The sequence below is a fragment of the Pleurodeles waltl genome, chromosome 9, assembly GCF_031143425.1.
Source record: "Pleurodeles waltl isolate 20211129_DDA chromosome 9, aPleWal1.hap1.20221129, whole genome shotgun sequence".
In the NCBI taxonomy this organism is placed as follows: domain Eukaryota; kingdom Metazoa; phylum Chordata; class Amphibia; order Caudata; family Salamandridae; genus Pleurodeles; species Pleurodeles waltl.
In genome coordinates this window covers 50,578,174-50,597,032 of record NC_090448.1, presented here as the reverse complement: position 1 = coordinate 50,597,032, position 18,859 = coordinate 50,578,174, and positions in this window count along the sequence as shown.

Sequence of the window (18,859 nt, the reverse complement as noted above, 5' to 3'; positions counted from 1 at the left end):
TGTTTCCTGAGTCCTTTTGAGAATTTAGCTGATGAATTTTCCACTTTAAGCACGACAGTCGAGGTGAGGCTCAGAACAAATAGTTTTTCTCATTTAATTTATTTTACTCTCATGAGTTATTAGCGTCAAACTCTCTCAAAATTGTCTCCTTTAAGGGTAGAGTGGCTCACAGTGTGATACATTACTCTTTTCGTTCTCAGAATATATGGGCTCGTGTAATTAAAACCTCCAGTAAACATAATCTTCTTTAGCCCTCATTAGCTGTTAGTGCTAGAGATGTTACCCCTATTCCAACACTTCCTAGAGCTGAATCCAGTAAAGACATGGGATTAAGATTAGTGTGGTCTTCAATTAACTCAGAGCAATTTAGAAGTAATTTAGACACCAAAGGTTACATGATTGCTCTTGTTGTCTAGATGCTCAGGCTGATTGGTCTTCTAATTTGATGTCCTATGCCAAAATTTGCTGCCATTTACAGAATCCCATAGGGTCACTTTTAGGTGGAATCCGCTTAACGTATTCAAGTGGTCGATAAATCCTGCAGGAAGGTGTATTGTCATTTTATTAGTGCTTTAAAGAAAAACCTTCAATGAATTATCTTGAAGTTGCGGCTTGTAGAACTTTCTATAAAAATTCCATGGAGGCAAATCTGCCTTAAGTACGGATGCTTCAGATAACTTGCAGAAGGCACGTGTCACTAAAGACAATGTGGCCTCCAGGAAGATTATTAATTCCACTTTCCTTGGGAATAACTTCAATTCTGACAACAACGTGATTGTGATGTTTTGGTATCTAGCATTCAAAACATCTGTTCCGTATCTCAGACCACAAAAGCAAGCGATTTACCAAATATGTCTTTATTTTTAAATCCTTTTGCCTTTGATGTTTAGGAAGTTAAATTTGCAAATAACTGAAGTCCAAACGTTAAGGCCTGGGTCCCAATAGAGTCCCTATGGACCTTTAAATGTGAATTTATTTGTCTCTTATTACAAAAGTCCTTAGTAGTGTCTGTAGGCCTGTGGCTCCAACCTCCCCGAGCCTTGGTCCACCTCCATCACTGTACCTGTTTAAAGAACGGTGCCTAAAATGATCCCCATTGCTATTTACCTGTTTCTCTCATTGACTCAGTTGTGAAAGTTTCAAAGAGGATTGTTATGAATAGGCTGTTTCAGTATCTCATTCTGTATTTATTCATCAATACGCACACTGTGGCTAACAAGGAGTTGTCCACCCGCCTCTGATGGATCTGTGCTTCTCTTCGGCTTAGTGTTATAGTACAAGGAACATCCTAGGAATTACTAAGGACCTGGGTTGCCAGTAATATTTTAATCTCACTGGGATCCATGATAATAGTAATTGTGAGATAATTACTTGTGAGATAAACAGATAGTATGTATTCAGACAAGTTTTTTAATAAAAAAAAATGAAACATATATAGTCACAAACAAAATCTCTGTAGAATGTATATGGGGTGAAAAGAACGTGCTTGGTACTCGAACAATAGTGATATTTATGTGCAAAGTATAGATATACATGCCTCAAAAGTCAAAAGTGCAGATATAGCTCCCAAGTCACAAATTAATAACATAAATTCAGGTCTGTATTATGAGTTAATGGTACTTTGATCCATTGTTATTGGAAAAACAGGACTTAAATCTGTATAACACTGAGAAGTTATTATGGGAACTAGGAAACATCAAAAACAACAGGCAAGAATAATCCAAAACATAAAAATCGACAATTCAGCATGAAAAATTAGCAATGTCGTTTGACACACTGAGGGTGAGTACGATTGCAGGATGACTTACATATTCTGGATATTACGATTGCAGAATTACAATTACACCTGAATGATAAAAAAAAGAGGAAAGAGCCGTCAAGAAAAGGTAAAAAGAAGGTAAAAGGGATGGTACATAGCCCATGGGGTTAATTAAATAAAACAGGCTTACAGGCCAATTACGGGACATCTGAGGTCAGCGTGAGCCCTGTTTCTGCGGGTTCAAGGCCAGTGGAGGGTCACAAGACCCTTCCACTGGGTCACCATCCCCTGGGACTCTGCAGCACAGAGCACAGCAACACCAACCCAGCCAACACACCTCGATCAATGCAGCGCCCAGAGGTCCAAGAATTTGTGAATGCACGCTAGACAGAAACTGAGTGATAAAACAAAGTGCAACGCAACATAACAGAGCATACACCGCGAAACCCCGGCGGTACCCCAACTGTCATCAGGAGTCATTTGTATGTTGTGTAAAAGTGATGAAAGATGATAACAAAAAACAATGGAAAATGCCCCAAAAAAACATGAAATAAAATAACAGAGCATACACCGCCCCGAACGATCAATTCCAAAAAGTTTTTTATTTTACTGTGCGCATGCGTGATATTTGCCCTTGTTACCCCCGCCTTTGGTCAGTCCTCCTGAGCTGCAGATATTTGCATTTCCAGGTGCTGGCGGACATGTGCCCCTCTCTGAGGCTTGTGGTTTTTTGTTAACTCTCTAGTGTTGAGAGCAGTACTTAATTTGTAAATAAAAACGTGCTGGTGTCCACAGCTCTCCTCTGAAACTCGCAGCTACTGCAATTCAGTGTGCGATCACATAATACTGAGGCAGCTAATCAGTGCTTAATTTGTAAATAAAAACGTGGGGTGCCAAAAGCTCTCCGCGCATGGAATGCTAAAGCAGCCTAATCCTGAACCCATATCGGGACACTTTAATCCATTTACAGCCGCTCCCTGCCCCTTCAGCTCACTATTGCAGCTTTCAGGTTTCTCCCTTTGTGACGCTTTTTCGTTTTTATCTTCGCAGTCTTTTCCATATGTGGCTTTTGCTCGCAGTAAATGCTTGAGGCAGAAAAATAAGTGCCCTCAAAAATAAGTGCCTGCAACCAGAACTGAAAACCACCATCTCAAATTAAGCACTGAGCGTAATCCCGAAGCCATTTTGGGCCTCTTTATTCCTTTTACAGCCCCTCCCTACCCCTTCAGCTCACTCCTACAGCTTTGTGCTTTCTCCATTTGTGACGCTTTTTCGGTTTCCTCTCTCTCCGTCTTTTCCATATGTCAAAAGATTGAGGCCGAAAAATAAGCACTGGCCCTCAAAAATAAGTGCTGTTGCCCCGCACCGAAAACCACCAGCTCAAATTAAGCACTGGATGAGAGGCGCCGCCGTCCTGGCTCTGAAGTGTCCACTCGAGGGCTTCACTTACCCGAGGTTGAGGCCTTGTCTCCTGTGCTCCGAGACTGAACCATGCTGGTGACTCCCACACAGCCTGGGTGTTCCCGCCCGCAGGGGTTGCTCGTGCCAGCCGAGGTTGAGGTGAGATTTGAGGATAACCTTCCGCGCTCCTGTGTACTTATAAAGCTCAACAACATGTCATTTTCTTGTCCTCCTTTCTTCTTGCAAGGCACAGAACTGTAAACGTGACTATTAGTAAGACCCATTGAGGCACAATCCGAAGAAATAAATTAAAGCTCAGTCAAGGGTGGGAGGGTGAAGTGTCTTTGCTCATTGATTTGTTATTATTTGAGGCAATTACCATCTAATGGTGTAAAGAGCCAAAGGATACACATGGAATTAGGAGCGTGTGCTTCTCAACAACTACTCCATGCCGGTGGGTGCTGCACTTTCAGATGGAGTCCGGTGCGCAGATTGAGGTGGGCGGGGTTGGACCCGTAGATGGCGTCTTGTGTGCGTTATCAGGGGTGGTCTCGTAGTCTCGGCTCGAGTAGTGAGTGCTTTTAGAAGAGGGTCTTGTAGTGTTACCTGGAGTATTGAGCGCTTAATCAGGGTGGTCTTGTAGTCTCAGCTGGAGTATCAAGTAATTTATCGGAGGGTCTTGTAGTCTCAGTTGGGGTATGGAGTGTATTATGAGGATGGGTCTTGTAGTCTCAGCTGGAGTACTGAGTGCTTTAAGGGGGGGATCTTGTACTCTTACCTGGAGTATTGAGTGCTTTATCAGGGTGCTCTTGTAATCTCAGCTGGAGTACCGAGTAATTTTAGAGGGGGTCTTGTAGTCTTACCTGGAGTATCGAGTGCTTTATCAGGATGGTCTGATAGTCTCAACTGGAGTATCGAGTGCTTTTAGAGGGGGGTCTTGTAGTCTCAGCTGGATTATCGAGTACTTTATCTGGGGGGTTGTGTGGTCTCAGCTGGAGTATCGAGTGCTTTATCAGGGGGGTTTAGTCTCAGCTGGACTATTGAGTGCATATTCCGGGGGGGTCGTGCACACTCAGCTGGAGTAGGGAGAGTATTACGAAGGTGCTTCTTGTAGTCTCAGGTGGAGTATTGAGTGCTTTATAAGGGTGAGTCTAGTAGTCTCAGCTGGAGTACTGAATGTATTACGAGGGTGGGTCTTGTAGTCTCAGCTGGAGTATCAAGTATATTACAAGGATGGGTGTAGTAGTCTCAGCTGGAGCATTGAGTGCTTTATCAGGGGGTGTCCTGTAGTCACATCTCGAGTAGCGAGTGTATTATGAGGGTGGTTCTTGTAGTCTCTGGTGGAGTATTGGGCGCTTTAGCAGGGTGAGTCTAGTAGTCTCAGCTGGACCACTGAGTGCATTATCAGGGGGTGTCCTGTAGTCTCAGGTGGAGTATCGAGTGCTTTATGAGGAGGTGTCTTGTAGTCTCAGCTGCAGTACTGAGTGCATTATCAGGGGGTGTCCTGTAGTCTCAGGTGGAGTATCGAGTGCTTTATGAGGAGGTGTCTTGTAGTCTCAGCTGCAGTACTGAGTGCATTATCAGGGGGTGTCCTGTAGTCTCAGGTGGAGTATCGAGTGCTTTATGAGGAGGTGTCTTGTAGTCTCAGGTGGAGTATCAAGTGCTTTATCAGGGTGAGTCTAGTAGTCTCAGCTGCAGTACTGAGTGCTTTATCAGGGTGAGTCCAGTAGTTTCAGCTGGAGAATCGAGTGCTTTATTGGGGGGATCTTGTAATCTCATCTGCAGTATCAAGTGCTTTATCAGTGTGACTCTAGTAGTCTCAGCTGGAGTATCAAGTGCTTTATTCAGGGGTCTTGTAGTCTCAGCTGTGGTATCGAGTGCTTTATCAGGGTGAGTCTAGTAGTCTCAGCTGGAGTACTGAGTGCCTCATCAGGGGGTGTCTTGTAGCTTCAGATGTAGTATTGAGTGCTTTATCAGGGTGAGTCTAATAGTCTCAGCTAGTGTATTGAGTGCTTTATTCAGGGGTCTTGTAGTCTCAACTGTAGTATCGAGTGCTTTATCAGGGTGGGTCTTCTAGACTCAGCTGGAGTAGTGAGTGTTTTACGAGGGTGGTTCTTGTAGTCTCAGCTGTAGTATCGAGTGCTTCATCAGGGTGAGTCTAGGAGTCTCAGCTGGAGTATCGAGTGCTTCATCAGGGTGAGTCTAGGAGGTCTCAGCTGGAGTATCAAGTGTATTACGAGAATAGGTGTAGTAGTCTCAGCTGGAGTATCGGGTGCTTTATCAGGGTGAGTCTAGGAGTCTCAGCTGGAGAATCAAGTGCATTATCAGAGTGGATCTTGTAGTCTCACCTGGAGTATTGACTGCATTATCAGGATAGGTCTTGTAGTCTCAGCTGTCGTATCGAGTGTGATAGGTCTTGTAGTCTCAGCTGTCGTATCGAGTGTTTCACGACGGTGGGTCTTGTAGCCTCAGCTGGAGTATCAAGTGCTTTATCAGGGTAAGTCCAGTAGTCTCAGCTGGAGTATTGAGTGATTTATCAGGGGGTCTTGTAGTCTTAGGTGGAGTATCAAGTGCTTTATCAGAGTGAGTCAAGTAGTCTCAGCTGGAGTATCGATTGGTTTGTTGGGGGGTCTTGTAGTCTCAGATGTAGTATTGAGTGCTTCATCAGGGTGAGTCTAATAGTCTCAGCTGGAGAATCTAGTGCTTTGTTGGGGGGGTCTGCTAATATCAGCTGCAGTATCGAGTGCTTTATCAGGGTGAGTCTAGTAGTCTCAGCTGGAGTTTCGAGTGTATCAGGAGGATGGGTGTAGTAGTCTCAGCTGTAGTATCAAGTGCATTATCTGGGTAAGTCTAGTAGTCTCAGCTGGAGTATCAGGTGATTTATCAGGGTGGATCTTGTAGTCTCAGCTGGGGTATTGAGTGCATTATCAGGATGAGTCTAGTAGTCTCGGCTGGAGTATTGAATGTATTATGAGGGTGGGTCTTGTAGTCTCAGCTGGGGTATCGAGTGTATTACAAGGATGGGTCTAGTGGTCTCAGCTGGAGTATTGAGTGCTTTATCAAGTGGTGTCTTGTAGTCTCAGGTGGAGTATCGAGTGTTTATCAGGAGGAGTCTTGTAGTCTCAGGGGGAGTATCGAGTGCTTTATCAGGGAGAGTCTAGTAGTCTCAGTTGGAGTACTGAGTGCTTTATCAGTGGGAGCTTATAGTCTCAGGGGGAGTATTGAGTGCTTTATCAGAGTGGGTTTTGTAGTCTCAGCTGGAATGTTGAGTGCATAATCAGGAGGGTCTTGTAGTCTCAGCTGGGATTTTGAGTGCATGATTGGGGGGGGGGGCTTGTAGCCTCAGCTGGAGTATCAAATGCTTTATGAGGGTGAGTCCAGAAGTCTCAGCTGGGGTATCGAGTGCTTTATCAGGGGGGTCTTGTAGTCTCAGCTGTAGTATCGAGTGCTTTATCAGGGTGAGTCTAGTTGTCTCAGCTGGAGTATCGAGTGCTTTGTTGGGGGGTCTTGAATTCTCAGCTGTAGTATTGAGTGCTTTATCAGGGGGGTCTTCTAGTCTCATCTCGAGTAGCGAGTGTATTACAAGGGTGATTCTTGTAGTCTCTGGTGGAGTATTGAGCACTTTAGCACAGTGAGTCTAGTAGTCCCAGCTGGAGCATTGAGTGCATTATCAGGGGGGTCTTGTAGTCTCTGCTGGAGTACTGATTGCTTTATCACGGTGAGTGTTGTAGTCTCAGCTGGAATATGGGGTGCTTTATCAGGGGGATCCTTTAGTCTCAGCTGAACTGTTGAGTGCTTTATCAGGGTGGGTCTTGTAGTCTCAGCTGGAGTATTGGGTGCATAATCAGGGGCTTCTTTTAGCCTCAGCTGGAGTATCAAGTGCTTTATCAGGGTGAGTCCAGTAGTCTCAGCTGGGGTATTGAGTGCTCTATTAGGGGGGTCTTGCAGTCTCAGCTGGAGTATTGAGTGCTTTATCAGGGTGAGTCCAGTAGTCTTAACTGGGGTATCGAGTGTTCTATCCGGGGGGGTCTTGTAGTCTTAGCTGGAGTATCGACGGCTTTATCAGGGGGATCTTGTCGACTCAGCTAGAGTATCGAGTGGATTACGAGGATGGATCTTGTAGTCTCAGGTGGAGTATCGAGTGCTTTATCAGGGGGGTCTTCTAGTCTCACCTGGAGTAGCGAGTGCATTATGAGGGTGGTTCTTGTAGTCTCTGGTGGAGTATTGGGTGCATTATCAGGATGGGTCTTGTACTCTCAGCTGGAGTATTGAGTGCATTATCAGGGTGGATCTTGTAGACTCAGCTGGAGTATCAAATGTATTACGAGGGTGGGTCTTGTAGTCTCAGCTGGAGTATTGAGTGCATTATCAGGGTAGGTCTTGTAGTCTCATATGGGGTATCGAGTGTATTACGAGGATTGGTCTTGTAGTCTCAGGTGGAGTATCGAGTGCTTTATCAGGGTGGGTCCAGTAGTCTCAGCTGGAGTGTCCAGTACTTTGTTGCGGGTCTTGTCATCTCTGCTGTAGCTTTGAGTGCTTTATCAGGGTGGGTCTAGAAGTCTCGACTGGAGAATCGAGTGGTTTGTTGGCGGTTCTTGCCATCTCAGCTGGAGTATCGAGTGCTTTATCAGGGTGAGTGTAGTAGTCTCAGCTGGAGTAACGAGTGCTCTATTCGGGGGTCTTGTACTCTCAGTTGCAGTATCGAGTGCTTTATCAGGGTGAGTCTAGTAGTCTCAGCTGGAGTATCGAGTGCCTTATCAGGGGGGGTCTTGTAGTCTCAGCTGGAGTATCGAGTGTATTACGAGGATGGGTCTTGTAGTCTCACGTGGAGTATCAAGTGCTTTATCAGGGTGAGTCCAGTAGTCTCAGCTGGAGTACTGAGTGCTTTGTTGGGGGTCTTGTAGTCTCAGCTGTGGTATTGAGTGCTTTATTAGGGTGAGTCTTATAGTCTCAGCTGGAGTATCGAGTGCCTTATCAGGGGGTGTCTTGTAGTCTCAGCTGGAGTATCGAGTGTATTACGAGGATGGGTCTTGTAGTCTCACGTGGAGTATCAAGTGCTTTATCAGGGTGAGTCCAGTAGTCTCAGCTGGAGTACTGAGTGCTTTGTTGGGGGTCTTGTAGTCTCAGCTGTGGTATTGAGTGCTTTATCAGGGTGAGTCTATTAGTCTTAGGTGGAGCATTGAGTGCTTTGTTGGGGTTTCTTGTAGTCTCAGCTGTAGTATTGAGTGCTTTATCAGGGTGAGTCTTACAGTCTCAGCTGGAGTATCGAGTGCTTTGTTGGGGGGTTTTGTAGTCTCAGCTGTAGCATTGAGTGCTTTATCAGGGGCGTCTTCTAGTCTCATCTGGAGTAGCAAGTGTATTATGAGGGTGGTGCTTGTAGTCTCTGGAGGAGTATTGGGGGGTTTAGTAGGGTGATTCTAGTAGTCTCAGCTGGAGCACTGAGTGCATTATCAGGATGGATCTTGTACTCTCAGCTGGAGTATTGAGTGCATTATCAGGGTGGATCTTGTAGACTCAGCTGGAGTATCAAATGTATTACGAGGGTGGGTCTTGTAGTCTCAGCTGGAGTATTGAGTGCATTATCAGGGTAGTGTCTTGTAGTCTCATCTGGGGTATCAAGTGTATTACGAGGATTGGTCTTGTAGTCTCAGGTGGAGTATTGAGTGCTTTATCAGGGTGAGTCCAGTAGTCTCAGCTGGAGTGTCCAGTACTTTGTTGCGGGTCTTGTCATCTCAGCTGTAGTATTGAGTGCTTTATCAGGGTGAGTCTAGAAGTCTCGACTGGAGAATCGAGTGCTTTGTTGGCGGGTCTTGCAATCTCAGCTGGAGTATCGAGTGCTTTATCAGGGTGAGTGTAGTAGTCTCAGCTGGAGTAACGAGTGCTCTATTCGGGGGTCTTGTAGTCTCAGTTGCATTATCGAGTGCTTTATCAGGGTGAGTCTAGTAGTCTCAGCTGGAGTATCGAGTGCCTTATCAGGGGGTGTCTTGTAGTCTCAGCTGGAGTATCGAGTGTATTACGAGGATGGGTCTTATAGTCTCACGTGGAGTATCAAGTGCTTTATCAGGGTGAGTCCAGTAGTCTCAGCTGGAGTACTGAGTGCTTTGTTGGGGGTCTTGTAGTCTCAGCTATGGTATTGAGTGCTTTATCAGGGTGAGTCTATTAGTCTTAGCTGGAGAATTGAGTGCTTTGTTGGGGTTTCTTGTAGTCTTAGCTGTAGTATTGAGTGCTTTATCAGGGTGAGTCTTATAGTCTCAGCTGGAGTATCGAGTGCTTTGTTGGGGGGTTTTGTTGTCTTAGCTGTAGCATTGAGTGCTTTATCAGGGGCGTCTTCTAGTCTCATCTGGAGTAGCAAGTGTATTATGAGGTTGGTGCTTGTAGTCTCTGGAGGAGTATTGGGGGGTTTAGTAGGGTGATTCTAGTAGTCTCAGCTGGAGCACTGAGTGCATTATCAGGATGGATCTTGTACTCTCAGCTGGAGTATTGAGTACATTATCGGGTGGGTCTTGTAGACTCAGCTGGAGTATTGAGTGCATTATCAGGGTAGGTCTTGTAGCCTCAGCTGGAGTATCACGTGTATTATGAGGATGGGATGGGTCTTGTAGTCTCAGGTGGAGTATCGAGTGCTTTATCAGGGTGAGTCCAGTAGTCTCAGTTGGAGTATCGAGTGCTTTGTTGGGGGTCTTGTAGTCCCAGCTGTAGTATTGAGTGCTTTCTCAGGGTGAGTCTGGTAGTCTCTGCTGGAGAATTGAGTGCTTTGTTGGCGGGTCTAGTAGTCTCAGCTGGAGTATCGGGATGCTTTATCAGGGTGGGTTTTGTAGTCTCAGCTGGAATATTGAATGCTTTATCAGGGGGGTCTTGTAGTCTCAGCTGGAGTAGCAAGTGTATCACGAGGGTGGTTCTTGTAGTCTCAGTGGAGTATCGAGTGCTTTATCAGGGTGAGTCTAGTAGTCTTAGCTGGAGTTTCAAAGTGTATTACGAGGATTGGTGCAGTAGCCTCGGCTGGAGTATCAAGTGCATTGTCATGTGTCTAGTATTCTCAGGTGGAGTATTGAGTGCTTTATCAGGGTGAGTCTAGTAGTCTCAGCTGGAGTATTGAGTTCTTTATCAGGGGGATCTTATAGTCTCAGCTGGAGTATCGAATGCTTTCTCAGGGGGGTCTCGTAGTCTCAGCTGGAGTATTGAATGTATTACGAGAATGGGTCTTATAGTCTCAGGGTCTCAGGTGGGTTGAGTTTTGAGTGCTTTATCAGGGTGAGTCCAGTAGCCTGAGCTGGAGTATCGAGTGGTTTGTTGGGGGGTCTTGTAGTCTCAGCTGTAATATTGAGTGCTTTATCAGGGGCGCCTTCTAGTCTCATCTGGAGTAGCAAGTGTATTACGAGGGCGGTTCTTGTAGTCTCTGGTGGCGTATTGAGTGCATTATCAGGATGGGTCTTGTAGTCTCAGCTGGAGTATTGAGTGCATTATTGGGGTGGGTCTTGTAGACTCAGCTAGAGTATCAAATGTATTACGTGGGTGGGTCTTGTAGTCTCAGCTTGAGTATTGAGTGCATTATTAGGGTAGGTCTTGTAGTCTCAGCTGCAGTATCAAATGTATTACGAGGGTGGGTCTTGTAGTCTCAGCTAGAGTAATGAGTGCTTTATCAGGGTAAGACTAGTAGTCTCAGCTGGATTATTGAGTGCATTATCAGGGTAGGTCTTGTAGTCCCAGTTGGAGTATTGAGTGCATTATGAGGGAGGATCCTGTAATCTCAGATGGAGTATTGGGTGCATTTTCATGGTGCACCTTGTAGTCTCAGATAGAGTCTCAAGTACACTATCAGGGTGGCTCTTGTAGTCTCAGAAGGAGTCTTGAGCGCATTATCAGGGCAGGCCTTGTAGTCACAGCTGGAGTACTGTGTACATTATCAGGTGGAGTACTGTGTACATTTACCTTCAGGAGAGTCCTCAGGACCTGGCTGTTTGAGCTGTAGTAGTGCCCACCCAAGACCTGGCTATTCGAGCAGTAACAGCACCACCCAGCGCCTTGAGGCCCTCACGGGTGAGTAGTGCGCTCTACAAATTCCTTGCATTTTCAGTGTTATATTTTAGCCTCAGCTGAATTATCGAGTTCATTACATGGGTAGCTTTTTTAGTATCAGGTGGAGTATTGAGTGCACTATCAGAGTGGGTCTCGCAGTCTCAGCTGGAGTACTGAGTGTATTATCTGGGTAGGTGTTGTAGTTTCAGCTGGAGTATTGGGTGCATTATCAGGGTGAGTCTTGTAGTCTCAGCTGGAGTATTGAGTACATTATCAGGGTAGGTCTTGTAGTCTCAGCTGGAGTATTGAGTGCATTATCAGGGAGGATCCTGTACTCTCAGATGGAGCATCGAGTGTATTATCAGGGTAGGTCTTGTAGTCTCAGCTGGAGTTTTGAGTGCATTATCAGGGAGGGTCCTGTAGTCCCAGATGGAGTATTGGGTGCATTATCAGGGTGAGCCTTGTAGTCTCAGACAGAGTCTCAAGTACACTATCAGGGTGGATCTTGTAGTCTCAGAAGGAGTCTTGAGCGCATTATCAGGGTAGGTCTTGTAGTCTCAGCATTTTCAGGGTGTATATTTTAGTCTCAGCTGAAGTATCGAGTGCATTATATGGGTAACCTTTGTAGTATCAAGTGGAGTATCGAGTGTGCTATCAGAGTGGGTCTTGTATTCTCAGCTGGAGTATCGAGCGCAATATCAGAGTGGGTCTTGTAGTCTCAGCTGGAGTATCGAGCGCAATATCACAGTGGTTCTTGTAGTCTCAGCTGCAGTATAGAGTGCACTATCAAAGTGGGTGTTGCAGTCTCAGCTGGAGTATCGAGTGCTTTATCAGGGTGTGTCTTGTAGTATAAGCTGTAGTACTGAGTGCATTATCAGGGAGGCTCCTGTAGTCTCAGCTGGAGTATTGGGTGCATTATCAGATGGAGTATCAAGTGCATTTTCAGGGTGTATATTTTAGTCTCAGCTGAAGTAGTGAGTACATTATATGGGTAGCCTTTGTAGTATCAGGTGGAGTATTGAGTGCTTTATCAAGGAGGGTCATGTAGTCTCAGCTGGAGTATTGAGTGCTTTATCAGGGAGGGTCCTGTAATCTCAGCTGGAGTATTGAGTGCTTCATCAGGGAGGGTCCTGTAGTCTCAGCTGGAGCATCGAGTGCACTATCAGAGTGGGCCTTGCAGTCTCAGCAGGGGTGTAGCTTCGACAGTAAGACTCGAATCAATCAAGCTGGCATATGATATTACTCATTGTATGAGAAGGTGTCTGCGCTGTTGGCAGGATTGTTTTTGTGCAGATAGGGGCACCTTCCTCCACAAAAAAACAATCCTGAGACACATTTTCCTCTTTCTATATGTCCTGCAGAGTGCAGCACACCTAGAAATAGGAAACAATGAGGAGAATTAAAGACATTTCTCCTTCTTGCACCTGTCCTGAGGCGACGTACAGTTTCCATGCATTCCCAGGTTTACAGATTCTCGTACATCTGGGAATGCGTCAAAACCCAGGAGTGTTGCGTGGAAACACCCAGTGCAATGCACATGGAACTACTCCCTGAAGCAGTGTAAGGCGACGCAGTGACTTGCGCTCCATTGCCTTAAGTTACACTATATTTACGAGGCCATGAAAGTGGCTTTGCGTGACCTCATAGATATGGGCCTGCACTTTGCGCTGCTGGAGCATCAAGAAATGTGGTGCACGGGCGGTACAAGGGGCTTGAAAATATGCCCTGACTGTCCTATCCATTATATTATGTTATCGTTATTGGTATAACATGCATTCTGCCCCATAGTCTGGCTTCAAAATGCCCTTTAGGTTCTTTACCTTCTTGCTCTGATTATGAGGAGTCCATTGCAAACCAGAGTTTGTTGCTGTATATCAGGGTCCTAAGTAGAGGGCAGTATGAGAATATTTGAGACTCCCCTTTTAGGTTTTGCCTCAGACAGCGCACTTGCAATGTTGGAGAAATCTCTTAAAAAAAAAAAGCTTAAAACAGGCTTAAAGCCTGCCCATTACTCACAACAACTTACCAATGGTTGGCTTCCACGTCACTCTCGCTTCCTTGCTCCTCAATGGTCAGCGTCTTCTGCTTCCCCCAGGGCTTCAGGGTTTGTCCCTGCCGTGAAGCATGGATCAAGTACAGCTTCCTGTTTGCAGCCACTGCTCTTCCACTGGCCGCATGCTTTGACAGTTTTTTTTTCCACTTTCGCCATGCACTCTATAACACTGCATGTCATTCTACTGTCTGTCTCCCTCCATCGTGTTACTTGTCCCCCCTCGCTTTCTCCAGCTGTCCGTTGTTACTACTCTCTCCCTCCTCCCCCACAGCTCCCTCATGTTGTGTTCCACCCCCACGCCGTCCTCCTGCTGTCTGTTGCTGCTCCGTCCCTCCTCCCACTCACTTCCCCCAGCCTTCCTTCCGTTATCTGTTATTTCTGCTCCCCGGCACCTCCTTCGTGTTGCTTACCCCATCAAGCTTTTAGACATATTGCACAGCAGCCTGCGCTTAAAGAAAAAAAAAGCACTGTGAAGCGGTCACTTTAGGCTGCGTCATAGCACTTTGGCCCATATTTATACTTTTTTAGCGCCACATCTGCGTCATTTTTTGACACAAAAGCGGCGCAAACTTACAAAATACAATACAATTAGCTTTTGGCGCAAATGTGGCGCTAAAAAGTATAAATATGGGCCTTTGTTTTTTTGTACTTTCAGCCATGATGCACATCATCCCAAACTGCTGTGCAATATGTCTACAAAAACACATCGACAAAGCCAATAGTTCTCACAAAGGCGAAACCTATTGGCTTTGCCATTGCCTGTTGATAACTAGAAGTGTTATTAGTTTGTTGTGATTCGCCGGATAATTAAAAGAGTTGAGTTTGTTGGGGTGGGTTTGCTAGTAGTTGCCTTCTGGGAGCTTACACCATCGACGTGAGGATGAAGGAACATACGCAATGTGGTTAAGAGGGGAAACTGCAACACAAATCTCAGGTGTCTTGGTTTCAAATTTGGCAGCCACCTCACTAAACAACACCTGTAATGGCAGAGGGTCCAATCATGAATAAATTACACCAATGGTTAATTTAGTAAAAGTCCTGCAATCGAAAATGGCTCCACTCAGACCTTTTTGCATCCATAAGCACCTCACCCTCTTTCTACCCCACCATAGATCTAAGCGCATCAAGTAGCCATAGAAGGTGTATGTCACATGCTAATTGCATATTACACACTGGACACATACGTACACACTGAAGAGCATGGATGGACCACATAAGCCAGGCAATAAATCACACTGCTTCCACCATGGCCAAAGCACCATGGCCAAGGGAGGCTCTCTCCTGTGTGCTCCAGAAATAGCTACACTTTAAGGCCAGATTTCTCTACCCTGGGTTGGTAGCAGCAGGCGGCATCTGGGAGCATTACCACACCATGGCCCTGCCTCCCATGTGCGCCACATGGACTCACGCAAAAGTGTAAACAGAAGCAAAACCTACCACAAGCATCAAACACCAACTAGAATTTACTGATTTCCCATGCAACGACTAAACTGACGGAGCACAGTTGTCTGCTGATTTTGTGGTCGGAGAAGGCAATCTTGATGTGGAAGAGGCCTGTGTTGCCCTCTGTGGTTTTGAACAGGGTTCAACCCTACCCCAGCCATGCGCTACAGATGTTTAAAGCATCCAGAGTTTTGTGAAAGTCTGAAACAGAGACATGAAGCAGACAGGGACGGCTCACATGTTTGTTTAACAAGTTTGTTTGCCTGCATGTGGTGAGTTCTGGTGGAACTTTTGCCCATACACCAAAGGGCAGTTACAACTGTTGATTGCCCTCCCCCTCATTATGCACCCATGGCTTTGACTCAGGGCAGAGGTCAATGGTGGGTGTCCTGCCCGCATAATACATTGTTTGGTTGCTAGTTGGACCTGTTTCCACTAAGTCTGTGTGGGGTGTAAACCGCAATCAGAAGCATAAAAGTTTGTCTTTGTAAAAATGTCATGTGTTCCTTAAGTGCAACTCCTTTAATGCATTGCAAGGCAGGGAAACAAAAGGAAGTCATTAACATAGATTGAGGTCTGATGGCTCTGGCCCTCATTACAACCCTGGCGGTCGGTGTTAAAGCTGCAGTAATACCGCCAACAGGCCAACGGTAAAGAAAATGAGATCACGACCATGGCGGAAACCGCCAGCATAGACAGCCACTTTAAAACTCCGACCGCCACGGCGGTAGAAACAAACACCGCAGCAGTAACCGCCAACAGACTGGCAAAAGACAAGGTTCCGCCCACTGTGTTACAAGAGGCCTATCCGCCACCTTTTCTGGGGTGGTACCAACACCATCAAAAGCACGGCGGAAACAGTACTTGGAACGGAAACCACTCACCTTTCAACACCCAACGAGGACCCAGGATGCCATGGAGCCCGAGTTACAGGTCCTGCCCATGTTGCTTTACCTCCTCTTGTATCAGGAGCAGCAAAGACGGTGACCACAGTGAGTACTGCACCTACAACACAGGGGAGGGGAGGAGGGAAAAGAGAGTGACACACACACATGCAACACTACCACCCCCACCCTCACCCACAACACCATACACACAAATACATGCAGCAACATTACATATTCACCCCGTCACCCCCTGGAAGAACTCAAGGGCAAAATGAAAGGATTGTAATCATTGAAAAATCAGATAGGCCAAATTAAAATATCAGTATATACAAATATGTACACCAACTACACAAGTCCTGATATTAATGAAATCATTGTCCGTGGACCAGTGGTCCCAAAATGCATGGGCGAAGCCCACACAAGATACCTGACTCAAATGGAGAGAACACTGCAGGGGCATCAGATCGAAAATAAACAGGCACCTCAGGGGGAGGGGGGCACCTCAGCCGGATGAACGGACGACGCTACTGCTCCACGATGCCCACAGTTTGGTCCTGGGGAGTGCAAAGTCACAGTCTCTCAAGTCTCTCCAGTGGGTGGTTTGCCCACTGCTTTATCCTGGGGAGTGCAAAGTCACAGTCTCTCAAGTCTCTCCAGTGGGTGGTTTGCCCACTGCTTTATCCTGGGGAGTGCAAAGTCACAGTCTCTCAAGTCTCTCCAATGGGTGGTTTGCCTACTGCTTTATCCTGGGGAGTGCAACGCCACAGTCTCTCAAGTTTCTCAAGTGGGTGGTTTGCCCACTGCTTCATCCTGGGGAATGCAAAGCCACAGTCTCTTAAGTGGATGTGATTCTCCACTGGTTCTGGAGGGGGCGTTGTGCCCAGAGTGCTTCATCCTGCCAAGGACTGGGGTAGTGGATGTGATTCTCCACTGGTTGTGGAGGGGGCATTGTGCCCAGAGTGCTTCATCCTGCCAAGGATTAGGTGAGTGGATGTGATTCTCCACTGGTTCTGGATGGCACATTGTGCCCAGAGTGCTTCATCCTGCCAAGGACTGGGGTAGTGGATGTGATTCTCCACTGGTTCTGGAGGGGGCATTGTGCCCAGAGTGCTTCATCCTGCAAGGATTTGGTGATTGGATGTGATTCTCCATTGGTTCTGGAGGGGGCATTGTGCCCAGAGTGCTTCATCCTGCCAAGGACTGGGGTAGTGGATGTGATTCTCCACTGGTTGGTGGAGGGGGCATTGTGCCCAGAGTGCTTCATCCTGCCAAGGACTGAGGTAGTGGATGTGATTCTCCACTGGTTGGTGGAGGGGGCATTGTGCCCAGAGTGCTTCATCCTGCCAAGGATCAGGTGAGTGGATGTGATTCTCCACTGGTTCTGGAGGGGGCATTGTGCCCAGAGTGCTTCATCCTGCCAAGGATTAAGTGAGTGGATGTGATTCTGCACTGGTTCTGGAGGGGGCATTGTGCCCAGAGTGATTCATCCTGCCAATGATTAGGTGAGTGGATGTGATTCTCCACTGGTTCTGGAGGGGGCATTGTACCCAGAGTGCTTCACATGCAGTGTGGCAGGTCCCATTCCCTCACCTGGGTGTGTGTGCCACGAGATTGCCTGGGAACAGGTAGCATGATACTCCATGGAGGCAGCGACTTCGCCTGCCGCATGCAGGTACAAATAGTGCTGGGTGTCGTGCCTCATGTACACTGTGCAGGGTTCAGGACGTCTCCTGCAGCCTCGGATGGCTGCCCACTGGGGATGATAGCCATGTCAGCTGTGGTGCACTGTCTGAGCACGTCACGGGGCTGGTGGCGGTGGTTGCGGAGGTGTCTGTGGCGGTGGTGCATGTGTCAGCACCTTTGGAGGGACACAGCAGGACGTCTCCTGCAGCCTCGGACGGCTGCCCACTGGGGATGATGCTGGGGACTGTTGCTGAGGCAGCAGACATGCAGGTGGCGGTGCAGGTGGCGGTGTAGGTGGCGGTGTCCACCGCTGTACAGGTTGATGTTCTGGTTGACAGAAGGGGTGACTCTGGTCCCTCAGCCGGAGCCTCTGTGCCCTGTCCTGACTTGCTCTTCGCTTTGTGTCCCTTCCCCACCTTTGATGTCGCTGCTGGTCCTTTGGCACTGTCCCCTTTTGGCTTGGAGGAGCCCTTGCTTGGTGGTTGGTGCGGCTTCTCCATCCAGCATGTGGGCACCTTCTTCACCTTGGCAGGTGGCGGAATGGGCTGATCCTTGGCCTCGCTAGGTGGCACACTGGCAGCCCTGATGGGTGCCGCCCGTGATGTGACCGGACTTGCTGAGACCACTGTGCTGGATGATTTGGTGGCTGAGGTGCTGGGCTGGGACCTGGACAGCCTGGCCCTAGGGGAAGGACAGGGGGGAGGTGTAGGGAAGAGGTCAATGTTAGCCAGAAAGAGTTTCTTAGACACAGTGGGACGCGAAGATGGAGGGGGTTTGGAGGAAGAGGTAGTGGTTGTAGGAGGTGTGGGTCTGCTGAATTTGGGTGAAGGTGCATGGGTCAGAGGCTGTTGTGAGGTGAATGGCTGTTGGGTGGGTTTGTGCCTGTGTTTGTGTAGTTTGGGAGGAGGGCTCACAGACACACTGGGAGAGGACACAGGGGATGTGTGCATGGTAGTGCATGGTAGTGGGGGTGGTGATTGCAAGTGAGCGGTGTGTAGTGATGGCTGTGCTTTTGATGGAGGTAGTGGATGAAGATGTAGTGCATGCAGGCGTGAGTGGAGACAATACAGGGAGGGAGGAGGAGGACGCAGAGGAGGGGGACACAGTGGAGGCAGTGGATGTTGCTCTGTCTGTATGGGAATGATGCTTGTGTGAGTGCCTGTGGGATGTGTGGTGATTATGTTTGCCATGTCCACTCTTGTGTGTTGATGAGTGTGCATGCTGGTCTGATGGTGTGCTTGGGATAGGCTGAGGTACAGGGGATTGGGTCTGGGTAGAGGAAGTTGGAGGGGGGAGGCTGGACACAGGGACAATGGCTGCCATCAGTGCTGAGACCAGAGCCTGAAATGCTCTCTGTTGGGCCGCCACGGCAGAATGAATGCCCTCCACGTATGCATTTTTTGCTGCAAATGCCTCTCAACACCCTGGATGGCATTCAAAATGGTTGATTGCCCAACAGTGAGGGATCTCAGGAGGTCAATAGCCTCCTCACTGAGGGCAGCAGGGCCGACTGGGGCAGGGCCTGAGGTGCCTGGGGCGAAGGAGATGCCCACCCTCCTGGGTGAGCGGGCACGGTAAACTCGATGAGGGGCTGCTCGTAGGCGGGGTGGCTGTACC